General features: G+C 47.7%; 1 pseudogene; it reads left to right on the top strand.

The window, feature by feature from the left end:
• The first annotated feature begins 9,636 nt into the window (after positions 1-9,636).
• LOC142357389 (5.8S ribosomal RNA) lies at positions 9,637-9,788 on the top strand (annotated as a pseudogene).
• Positions 9,789-11,036: the final 1,248 nt, after the last annotated feature.

The following is an 11,036-nucleotide window of genomic DNA, read 5'->3' as shown; positions in this document are numbered from 1 at the left end:
TTTAGCTAGCTTGAGTTAGCTTGAGTTAGCTTGAGTTAGCTTGAGTTAGCTTGAATTAGCTTGAGTTAGCTTGAGTTAGCTTTAGCTAGCTTGGGTTAGCTTGAGCTAGCTTGAGTTAGCTCGGGTTAGCTTGAGTTAGCTTGAGTTAGCTTTAGCTAGCTTGAGTTAGCTTGAGTTAGCTTGAGTTAGCTTGAGTTAGCTTTAGCTAGCTTGAGTTAGCTTGAACTAGCTTGAGTTAGCTTGAGCTAGCTTGAGTTAGCTTGAGTTAGCTTGAGTTAGCTTTAGCTAGCTTGAGTTAGCTTGAACTAGCTTGAGTTAGCTTGAGTTAGCTTGAGTTAGCTTGAGTTAGCTTGAGTTAGCTTGTCTTAGCTTTAGCTAGCTTGAGTTAGCTTGAACTAGCTTTAGCTACCTTGAGTTAGCTTGAGTTAGCTCGGGTTAGCTTGAGTTAGCTTGAGTTAGCTTGAGTTAGCTTTAGCTAGCTTGAGTTAGCTTGAGTTAGCTTGAGTTAGCTTGAACTAGCTTGAGTTAGCTTGAGTTAGCTTGAGTTAGCTTGAGTTAGCTTGAGTTAGCTTGTCTTAGCTTTAGCTAGCTTGAGTTAGCTTGAACTAGCTTTAGCTACCTTCAGTTAGCTTGAGTTAGCTCGGGTTAGCTTGAGTTAGCTTGAGTTAGCTTGAGTTAGCTTTAGCTAGCTTGAGTTAGCTTGAGTTAGCTTGAGTTAGCTTGAGTTAGCTTGAATTAGCTTGAGTTAGCTTGAGTTAGCTTTAGCTAGCTTGGGTTAGCTTGAGCTAGCTTGAGTTAGCTCGGGTTAGCTTGAGTTAGCTTGAGTTAGCTTTAGCTAGCTTGAGTTAGCTTGAGTTAGCTTGAGTTAGCTTGAGTTAGCTTTAGCTAGCTTGAGTTAGCTTGAGCTAGCTGAGTTAGCTTGAGTTAGCTAGCTTGAGCTTGAGCTAGCTAGCTAGCTTGAGCTTGAGCTAGCTAGCTCGCTTGAGCTTGAGCTTGAGCTAGCTAGCTTGAGCTTGAGCTAGCTAGCTAGCTTGAGCTTGAGCTTGAGCTAGCTGGCTTGAGCTTGAGCTAGCTAGCTTGAGCTTGAGCTAGCTAGCTAGCTAGCTTGAGCTTGAGCTTGAGCTAGCTAGCTAGCTTGAGCTAGCTATCTAGCTTGAGCTTGAGCTAGCTAGCTAGCTTGAGCTTGAGCTTGAGCTTGAGCTAGCTGGCTTGAGCTTGAGCTAGCTAGCTTGAGCTTGAGCTAGCTAGCTAGCTTGAGCTTGAGCTTGAGCTAGCTGGCTTGAGCTTGAGCTAGCTAGCTTGAGCTTGAGCTAGCTAGCTAGCTTGAGCTTGAGCTTGAGCTAGCTAGCTAGCTAGCTTGAGCTTGAGCTTGAGCTTGAGCTAGCTAGCTTGAGCTTGAGCTAGCTAGCTAGCTTGAGCTTGAGCTTGAGCTAGCTAGCTTGAGCTTGAGCTTGAGCTAGCTAGCTTGAGCTTGAGCTTGAGCTAGCTAGCTTGAGCTTGAGCTTGAGCTAGCTAGCTTGAGCTTGAGCTTGAGCTAGCTAGCTAGCTAGCTTGAGCTTGAGCTAGCTAGCTTGAGCTTGAGCTAGCTAGCTAGCTTGAGATTGAGCTTGAGCTAGCTGGCTTGAGCTTGAGCTAGCTAGCTTGAGCTTGAGCTAGCTAGCTTGAGCTTGAGCTAGCTAGCTAGCTTGAACTTGAGCTAGCTAGCTAGCTTGAGCTTGAGCTTGAGCTAGCTAGCTAGCTTGAGCTTGAGCTTGAGCTAGCTGGCTTGAGCTTGAGCTAGCTAGCTTGAGCTTGAGCTAGCTAGCTTGAGCTTGAGCTAGCTAGCTAGCTTGAACTTGAGCTAGCTAGCTAGCTTGAGCTTGAGCTAGCTAGCTAGCTTGAGCTTGAGCTAGCTAGCTAGCTTGAGCTTGAGCTTGAGCTAGCTAGCTTGAGCTTGAGCTTGAGCTAGCTAGCTAGCTTGAGCTTGAGCTAGCTAGCTTGAGCTTGAGCTAGCTAGCTTGAGCTTGAGCTAGCTAGCTAGCTTGAGCTTGAGCTAGCTAGCTAGCTTGAACTTGAGCTAGCTAGCTAGCTTGAGCTTGAGCTAGCTAGCTAGCTTGAGCTAGCTAGCTAGCTTGAGCTTGAGCTTGAGCTAGCTAGCTTGAGCTTGAGCTAGCTAGCTAGCTTGAGCTTGAGCTAGCTAGCTAGCTTGAGCTTGAGCTAGCTAGCTAGCTTGAGCTTGAGCTTGAGCTAGCTAGCTTGAGCTTGAGCTTGAGCTAGCTAGCTAGCTTGAGCTTGAGCTAGCTAGCTTGAGCTTGAGCTAGCTAGCTTGAGCTTGAGCTAGCTAGCAAGCTTGTGCTTGAGCTAGCTAGCTAGCTTGAGCTTGAGCTTGAGCTAGCTAGCTTGAGCTTGAGCTAGCTAGCTTGAGCTTGAGCTAGCTAGCTTGAGCTTGAGCTAGCTAGCAAGCTTGTGCTTGAGCTAGCTAGCTAGCTTGAGCTTGAGCTTGAGCTAGCTGGCTTGAGCTTGAGCTAGCTAGCTTGAGCTTGAGCTAGCTAGCTTGAGCTTGACCTAGCTAGCTAGCTTGAACTTGAGCTAGCTAGCTAGCTTGAGCTTGAGCTAGCTAGCTAGCTTGAGCTTGAGCTAGCTAGCTAGCTTGAGCTTGAGCTTGAGCTAGCTAGCTTGAGCTTGAGCTTGAGCTAGCTAGCTAGCTTGAGCTTGAGCTAGCTAGCTTGAGCTTGAGCTAGCTAGCTTGAGCTTGAGCTAGCTAGCTAGCTTGAGCTTGAGCTAGCTAGCTAGCTTGAACTTGAGCTAGCTAGCTAGCTTGAGTTTGAGCTAGCTAGCTTGAGCTTGAGCTAGCTAGCTTGAGCTTGAGCTAGCTAGCTAGCTTGAACTTGAGCTAGCTAGCTAGCTTGAGCTTGAGCTAGCTAGCTAGCTTGAGCTTGAGCTAGCTAGCTAGCTTGAGCTTGAGCTTGAGCTAGCTAGCTTGAGCTTGAGCTTGAGCTAGCTAGCTAGCTTGAGCTTGAGCTAGCTAGCTTGAGCTTGAGCTAGCTAGCTTGAGCTTGAGCTAGCTAGCTAGCTTGAGCTTGAGCTAGCTAGCTAGCTTGAACTTGAGCTAGCTAGCTAGCTTGAGCTTGAGCTAGCTAGCTTGAGCTTGAGCTAGCTAGCTAGCTTGAGCTTGAGCTTGAGCTAGCTAGCTAGCTAGCTTGAGCTTGAGCTTGAGCTTGAGCTAGCTAGCTTGAGCTTGAGCTAGCTAGCTAGCTTGAGCTTGGGCTTGAGCTAGCTAGCTTGAGCTTGAGCTTGAGCTAGCTAGCTTGAGCTTGAGCTTGAGCTAGCTAGCTTGAGCTTGAGCTTGAGCTAGCTAGCTTGAGCTTGAGCTTGAGCTAGCTAGCTAGCTAGCTTGAGCTTGAGCTAGCTAGCTAGCTTGAGCTTGAGCTAGCTAGCTAGCTTGAGCTTGAGCTTGAGCTAGCTGGCTTGAGCTTGAGCTAGCTAGCTTGAGCTTGAGCTAGCTAGCTTGAGCTTGAGCTAGCTAGCTAGCTTGAACTTGAGCTAGCTAGCTAGCTTGAGCTTGAGCTTGAGCTTGAGCTAGCTAGCTAGCTTGAGCTTGAGCTTGAGCTAGCTGGCTTGAGCTTGAGCTAGCTAGCTTGAGCTTGAGCTAGCTAGCTTGAGCTTGAGCTAGCTAGCTAGCTTGAACTTGAGCTAGCTAGCTAGCTTGAGCTTGAGCTAGCTAGCTAGCTTGAGCTTGAGCTAGCTAGCTAGCTTGAGCTTGAGCTTGAGCTAGCTAGCTTGAGCTTGAGCTTGAGCTAGCTAGCTAGCTTGAGCTTGAGCTAGCTAGCTTGAGCTTGAGCTAGATAGCTTGAGCTTGAGCTAGCTAGCTAGCTTGAGCTTGAGCTAGCTAGCTAGCTTGAACTTGAGCTAGCTAGCTAGCTTGAGCTTGAGCTAGCTAGCTAGCTTGAGCTAGCTAGCTAGCTTGAGCTTGAGCTTGAGCTAGCTAGCTTGAGCTTGAGCTAGCTAGCTAGCTTGAGCTTGAGCTAGCTAGCTAGCTTGAGCTTGAGCTAGCTAGCTAGCTTGAGCTTGAGCTTGAGCTAGCTAGCTTGAGCTTGAGCTTGAGCTAGCTAGCTAGCTTGAGCTTGAGCTAGCTAGCTTGAGCTTGAGCTAGCTAGCTTGAGCTTGAGCTAGCTAGCAAGCTTGTGCTTGAGCTAGCTAGCTAGCTTGAGCTTGAGCTTGAGCTAGCTAGCTTGAGCTTGAGCTAGCTAGCTTGAGCTTGAGCTAGCTAGCTTGAGCTTGAGCTAGCTAGCAAGCTTGTGCTTGAGCTAGCTAGCTAGCTTGAGCTTGAGCTTGAGCTAGCTGGCTTGAGCTTGAGCTAGCTAGCTTGAGCTTGAGCTAGCTAGCTTGAGCTTGAGCTAGCTAGCTAGCTTGAACTTGAGCTAGCTAGCTAGCTTGAGCTTGAGCTAGCTAGCTAGCTTGAGCTTGAGCTAGCTAGCTAGCTTGAGCTTGAGCTTGAGCTAGCTAGCTTGAGCTTGAGCTTGAGCTAGCTAGCTAGCTTGAGCTTGAGCTAGCTAGCTTGAGCTTGAGCTAGCTAGCTTGAGCTTGAGCTAGCTAGCTAGCTTGAGCTTGAGCTAGCTAGCTAGCTTGAACTTGAGCTAGCTAGCTAGCTTGAGCTTGAGCTAGCTAGCTAGCTTGAGCTAGCTAGCTAGCTTGAGCTTGAGCTTGAGCTTGAGCTAGCTAGCTTGAGCTTGAGCTAGCTAGCTAGCTTGAGCTTGAGCTAGCTAGCTAGCTTGAGCTTGAGCTAGCTAGCTAGCTTGAGCTTGAGCTTGAGCTAGCTAGCTTGAGCTTGAGCTTGAGCTAGCTAGCTAGCTTGAGCTTGAGCTAGCTAGCTAGCTTGAGCTTGAGCTTGAGCTAGCTAGCTTGAGCTTGAGCTTGAGCTAGCTAGCTAGCTTGAGCTTGAGCTAGCTAGCTTGAGCTTGAGCTAGCTAGCTTGAGCTTGAGCTAGCTAGCTAGCTTGTGCTTGAGCTAGCTAGCTAGCTTGAGCTTGAGCTAGCTAGCTGGCTTGAGCTTGAGCTAGCTAGCTTGAGCTTGAGCTAGCTAGCTTGAGCTTGAGCTAGCTAGCTAGCTTGAACTTGAGCTAGCTAGCTAGCTTGAGCTTGAGCTAGCTAGCTAGCTTGAGCTTGAGCTAGCTAGCTAGCTTGAGCTTGAGCTTGAGCTAGCTAGCTTGAGCTTGAGCTTGAGCTAGCTAGCTAGCTTGAGCTTGAGCTAGCTAGCTTGAGCTTGAGCTAGCTAGCTTGAGCTTGAGCTAGCTAGCTAGCTTGAGCTTGAGCTAGCTAGCTAGCTTGAGCTTGAGCTAGCTAGCTAGCTTGAGCTTGAGCTAGCTAGCTAGCTTGAGCTAGCTAGCTAGCTTGAGCTTGAGCTTGAGCTAGCTAGCTTGAGCTTGAGCTAGCTAGCTAGCTTGAGCTTGAGCTAGCTAGCTAGCTTGAGCTTGAGCTAGCTAGCTAGCTTGAGCTTGAGCTTGAGCTAGCTAGCTTGAGCTTGAGCTTGAGCTAGCTAGCTAGCTTGAGCTTGAGCTATCTAGCTTGAGCTTGAGCTAGCTAGCTTGAGCTTGAGCTAGCTAGCAAGCTTGTGCTTGAGCTAGCTAGCTAGCTTGAGCTTGAGCTTGAGCTAGCTAGCTTGAGCTTGAGCTAGCTAGCTTGAGCTTGAGCTAGCTAGCTTGAGCTTGAGCTAGCTAGCAAGCTTGTGCTTGAGCTAGCTAGCTAGCTTGAGCTTGAGCTTGAGCTAGCTGGCTTGAGCTTGAGCTAGCTAGCTTGAGCTTGAGCTAGCTAGCTTGAGCTTGAGCTAGCTAGCTAGCTTGAACTTGAGCTAGCTAGCTAGCTTGAGCTTGAGCTAGCTAGCTAGCTTGAGCTTGAGCTAGCTAGCTAGCTTGAGCTTGAGCTTGAGCTAGCTAGCTTGAGCTTGAGCTTGAGCTAGCTAGCTAGCTGGAGCTTGAGCTAGCTAGCTTGAGCTTGAGCTAGCTAGCTTGAGCTTGAGCTAGCTAGCTAGCTTGAGCTTGAGCTAGCTAGCTAGCTTGAACTTGAGCTAGCTAGCTAGCTTGAGTTTGAGCTAGCTAGCTTGAGCTTGAGCTAGCTAGCTTGAGCTTGAGCTAGCTAGCTAGCTTGAACTTGAGCTAGCTAGCTAGCTTGAGCTTGAGCTAGCTAGCTAGCTTGAGCTTGAGCTAGCTAGCTAGCTTGAGCTTGAGCTTGAGCTAGCTAGCTTGAGCTTGAGCTTGAGCTAGCTAGCTAGCTTGAGCTTGAGCTAGCTAGCTTGAGCTTGAGCTAGCTAGCTTGAGCTTGAGCTAGCTAGCTAGCTTGAGCTTGAGCTAGCTAGCTAGCTTGAACTTGAGCTAGCTAGCTAGCTTGAGCTTGAGCTAGCTAGCTAGCTTGAGCTAGCTAGCTAGCTTGAGCTTGAGCTTGAGCTTGAGCTAGCTAGCTTGAGCTTGAGCTAGCTAGCTAGCTTGAGCTTGAGCTAGCTAGCCAGCTTGAGCTTGAGCTAGCTAGCTAGCTTGAGCTTGAGCTTGAGCTAGCTAGCTTGAGCTTGAGCTTGAGCTAGCTAGCTAGCTTGCTTGAGCTTGAGCTTGAGCTAGCTAGGCTTGAGCTTGAGCTAGCTAGCTTGAGCTTGAGCTAGCTAGCTTGAGCTTGACCTAGCTAGCTAGCTTGAACTTGAGCTAGCTAGCTAGCTTGAGCTTGAGCTAGCTAGCTAGCTTGAGCTTGAGCTAGCTAGCTAGCTTGAGCTTGAGCTTGAGCTAGCTAGCTTGAGCTTGAGCTTGAGCTAGCTAGCTAGCTTGAGCTTGAGCTAGCTAGCTTGAGCTTGAGCTAGCTAGCTTGAGCTTGAGCTAGCTAGCTAGCTTGAGCTTGAGCTTAGCTAGCTAGCTTGAGCTTGAGCTAGCTAGCTAGCTTGAGCTTGAGCTTGAGCTAGCTAGCTTGAGCTTGAGCTTGAGCTAGCTAGCTAGCTTGAGCTTGAGCTAGCTAGCTTGAGCTTGAGCTAGCTAGCTTGAGCTTGAGCTAGCTAGCTAGCTTGAGCTTGAGCTAGCTAGCTAGCTTGAACTTGAGCTAGCTAGCTAGCTTGAGCTTGAGCTAGCTAGCTAGCTTGAGCTAGCTAGCTAGCTTGAGCTTGAGCTTGAGCTTGAGCTAGCTAGCTTGAGCTTGAGCTAGCTAGCTAGCTTGAGCTTGAGCTAGCTAGCTAGCTTGAGCTTGAGCTAGCTAGCTAGCTTGAGCTTGAGCTTGAGCTAGCTAGCTTGAGCTTGAGCTTGAGCTAGCTAGCTAGCTTGAGCTTGAGCTAGCTAGCTTGAGCTTGAGCTAGCTAGCTTGAGCTTGAGCTAGCTAGCTAGCTTGAGCTTGAGCTAGCTAGCTAGCTTGAGCTTGAGCTAGCTGGCTTGAGCTTGAGCTAGATAGCTTGAGCTTGAGCTAGCTAGCTAGCTTGAGCTAGCTAGCTAGAGCTCGACCTATGAAAAGCTGCGCAAACACTTATTCTATAATAATTGCGAAAATTAAAAATTTCACAAGTGAAAAGCTGCATAAACAGTAATTCTATGTGTGGGGCATTATTAGGGGGAGGTGTCTTGTCAAAATATGGCTGGACTAAAGACCTCAACCCAGATAGGGTGGAAGGCCCTATGATCGGTCTGTTACTAATCGGTGACCGATAAAGACCTGACCAAGGCCTGTAGTAAGCTTGGTTAGGCATTACAGGAGATAACACTAAGACCGAGGGGTCTTAGAGAGCCCTCTAGCGGGGCGAATAGAGCTAGATCGAGCCTTGGGAAAGCTAGATCGAGCAGGACTGAAGCTAAAGGATAGACCGAGAGGTCTGTCTGGTCCTCCTAGAGAGGCCAAGAGAAAGTACGAGAAGCCAACTAAGGCTTGATCGGGCCTTCAGCAAGCACGACCGAGCTGTACCGGAGCTAACACTAAGACCGAGGGGTCTTAGAGAGCCCTCTAGCGGGGCGAATAGAGCTAGATCGAGCCTTGGGAAAGCTAGATCGAGCAGGACTGAAGCTAAACGATAGACCGAGAGGTCTGTCTGGTCCTCCTAGAGAGGCCAAGAGAAAAAACGAGAAGCTAACTAAAGCTTGATCGGGCCTTCAGCAAGCACGACCGAGCTGTACCGGAGCTAACACTAAGACCGAGGGGTCTTAGAGAGCCCTCTAGCGGGGCGAATAGAGCTTGATCAAGCCTTGGGCAAGCTAGATCGAGCAGGACTGAAGCTAAGCAAGAGACCGAGAGGTCTGTCTGGTCCTCCTAGAGAGGCCAAGAGAAAGTACGAGAAGCCAACTAAAGCTTGATCGGGCCTTCAGCAAGCACGACCGAGCTGTACCGGAGCTAACACTAAGACCGAGGGGTCTTAGAGAGCCCTCTAGCGGGGCGAATAGAGCTAGATCGAGCCTTGGGAAAGCTAGATCGAGCAGGACTGAAGCTAAACGATAGACCGAGAGGTCTGTCTGGTCCTCCTAGAGAGGCCAAGAGAAAGTACGAGAAGCTAACTAAAGCTTGATCGCGCCTTCAGCAAGCACGATTGAGCAAGACCGGAGCTAACACTAAGACCGAAGTGTCTTAGAGAGCCCTCTGGTGGGGCGAATAGAGCTAGATCGAGCCTTGGGAAAGCTAGATCGAGTAAGATTGAAGCTGAAAGAGTGTCAGAGGAGCAAATGAACCTCCAAAAAGTGAAAATCAAATTTTAGAAAAAACACAAGTTAAATACTGCATGGACAGTATTTCTATGTGTGGGGCATTATTAGGGGGAGGTGTCTTGTCAAAATATGGCTGGACTAAAGACCTCAACCCGGATAGGGTGGAAGGCCCCATGATCGGTCTGTTACTAATCGGTGACCGATAAAGACCCGACCAAGGCCTGTAGTAAGCTTGGTTAGGCATTACAGGAGTTAACACTAAGACCGAGGGGTCTTAGAGAGCCCTCTAGCGGGGCGAATAGAGCTAGATCGAGCCTTGGGAAAGCTAGATCGAGCAGGACTGAAGCTAAGCAAGAGACCGAAAGGTCTGTCTGGTCCTCCTAGAGAGGCCAAGAGAAAGTACGAGAAGCTAACTAAAGCTTGATCAGGCCTTCAGCAAGCACGACCGAGCTGTACCGGAGCTAACACTAAGACCGAGGGGTCTTAGAGAGCCCTCTAGCAGGGCGAATAGATCTAGATCGAGCCTTGGGAAAGCTAGATCGAGCAGGACTGAAGCTAAACGATAGACCGAGAGGTCTGTCTGGTCCTCCTAGAGAGGCCAAGAGAAAGTACGAGAAGCTAACTAAAGCTTGATCGGGCCTTCAGCAAGCACGACCGAGCTGTACCGGAGCTAACACTAAGACCGAGGGGTCTTAGAGAGCCCTCTAGCAGGGCGAATAGAGCTAGATCGAGCCTTGGGAAAGCTAGATCAAGCAGGACTGAAGCTAAACGATAGACCGAGAGGTCTGTCTGGTCCTCCTAGAGAGGCCAAGAGAAAGTACGAGAATCTAACTAAAGCTTGCGCAAGCCGAAACATCAACATGTGAAAGTCGTAGAATTTTGCGATCAAACTGTGGCTAGTACTTTGATGATGCTTGTAGCCAACCGAATTGGTTGAAAAGCCCAATAAGTAAGCTAACTTGGGAGAGCTTGTTGGAAACCAAATGCTACTAGATTGGTCCAAATACATCCTTCAACAGGGGATCACTTGGCTCGCTTTACGAAGAGGAGCACAGCTATATGTGTTAATTCGGTATGAATCGCAAGATTTGTTTACCGACCTCTCTAACGCAAAAGGCGGTCTCGGCTTCGGCTGTTGACTGCGTCCGATTCAGGGTTATATAACTCTCGATTGAACACATTGATGTTCTATTGTTGGTGCTTCCAATAAAATTGGAACACTTAAAGCAGAACCGATTCAAATAATAGCATTCTGATCAATGATTGCATTCCTTGATCAAGAACTGCTGGAGTCATTGTGATGGCGAATTTTCTTCATAAGAAAATTGCAAAGAGACGGAACTTAATGAGACTAGTATTATGTTGTTTCTAGTAAGCGGAAGCTGAAACAGCAACATGTGAAAATCAAGTTTTGTTCAATGATCTCGAGGCGATAAGTACTATGAAGCAACTAGTAGCCTAAGCATGACTCAGATTTGAGACAGTCAAAAAGACTGGCGAAACTTCTTCACATGAAAGTTACATAGAGAACTACAAATGTATACAGCGAGTATTATGTTGTTTCTAGTAGGCGAAAGCTGAAACATCAACATGTGAAAGTTGTCTGCAAACTGTAGAACGATATGTGATTAGTACTGTGCTGTTACTAGTAGCCAGTCTGACTGTAGAAGCCAAGACAAAGGGAAACTAATGCATCTGAAAAGGACAAGTTATGGAAAGGTATGCACGATAAGTATTATGTTGTTTCTAGTAAGCGGCAGCTGAAACATCAACATGTGAACGTCGTTGTGTACAGTAACCTAGAACTATATAGTCCTTAGTAACGTGCATTTACTAGTACCTGTAATTGGTATTCAGACTCAGGCAGTTTGGAATAGTTTGGCAAAGATGCACCAGAGAAAACTGGGATTTGATACAGAAATTGTTGAATACAAGTATTATGCTGCTTCTAGTAGGTTGAATCCGAAACATCAGCATGTGAAAATTGAAAACATTTCTGGTTCGAATTGTCACAAGTATTTGGTGATCTGAGTAGCCAAACTCACTACAACGCCAATTGAAGGCAAAAATTCTCAACGGGAAAAGCTATTCTCATTGAATGAGCTAACAAGACGAGTATTATGTTGCTTCTAGTAGGCGAAAGCCAAAACATCAACATGTGAAAGTCTTGCTGAACAAATTTAATGTTGTTGAGCTCAGTACCGTGTGAATTAGTAGCCATAATTGGCGAGCGAAAATTGAACTGGCGAAACTTCGTCTTTGGAAAATTGCAGATGCCGAGCACTTATTTTGCAACGAGTATTATGTTGACTGTAGTAAGCGAAAGCCGAAACAGCAACATGTGAAAGCTGTTGAAATTTGTGGTCATTTTGCAATAAGTACAAGGAGTGTAACTAGTAGCCAGGTC

Source organism: Convolutriloba macropyga, unplaced genomic scaffold (genome assembly GCF_964194025.1).
Source record: "Convolutriloba macropyga unplaced genomic scaffold, txConMacr16.3 SCAFFOLD_3414, whole genome shotgun sequence".
In the NCBI taxonomy this organism is placed as follows: domain Eukaryota; kingdom Metazoa; phylum Xenacoelomorpha; order Acoela; family Convolutidae; genus Convolutriloba; species Convolutriloba macropyga.
Note: the sequence above shows the minus strand (reverse complement) of the source record. Positions and strands in the feature narration are given on the sequence as shown.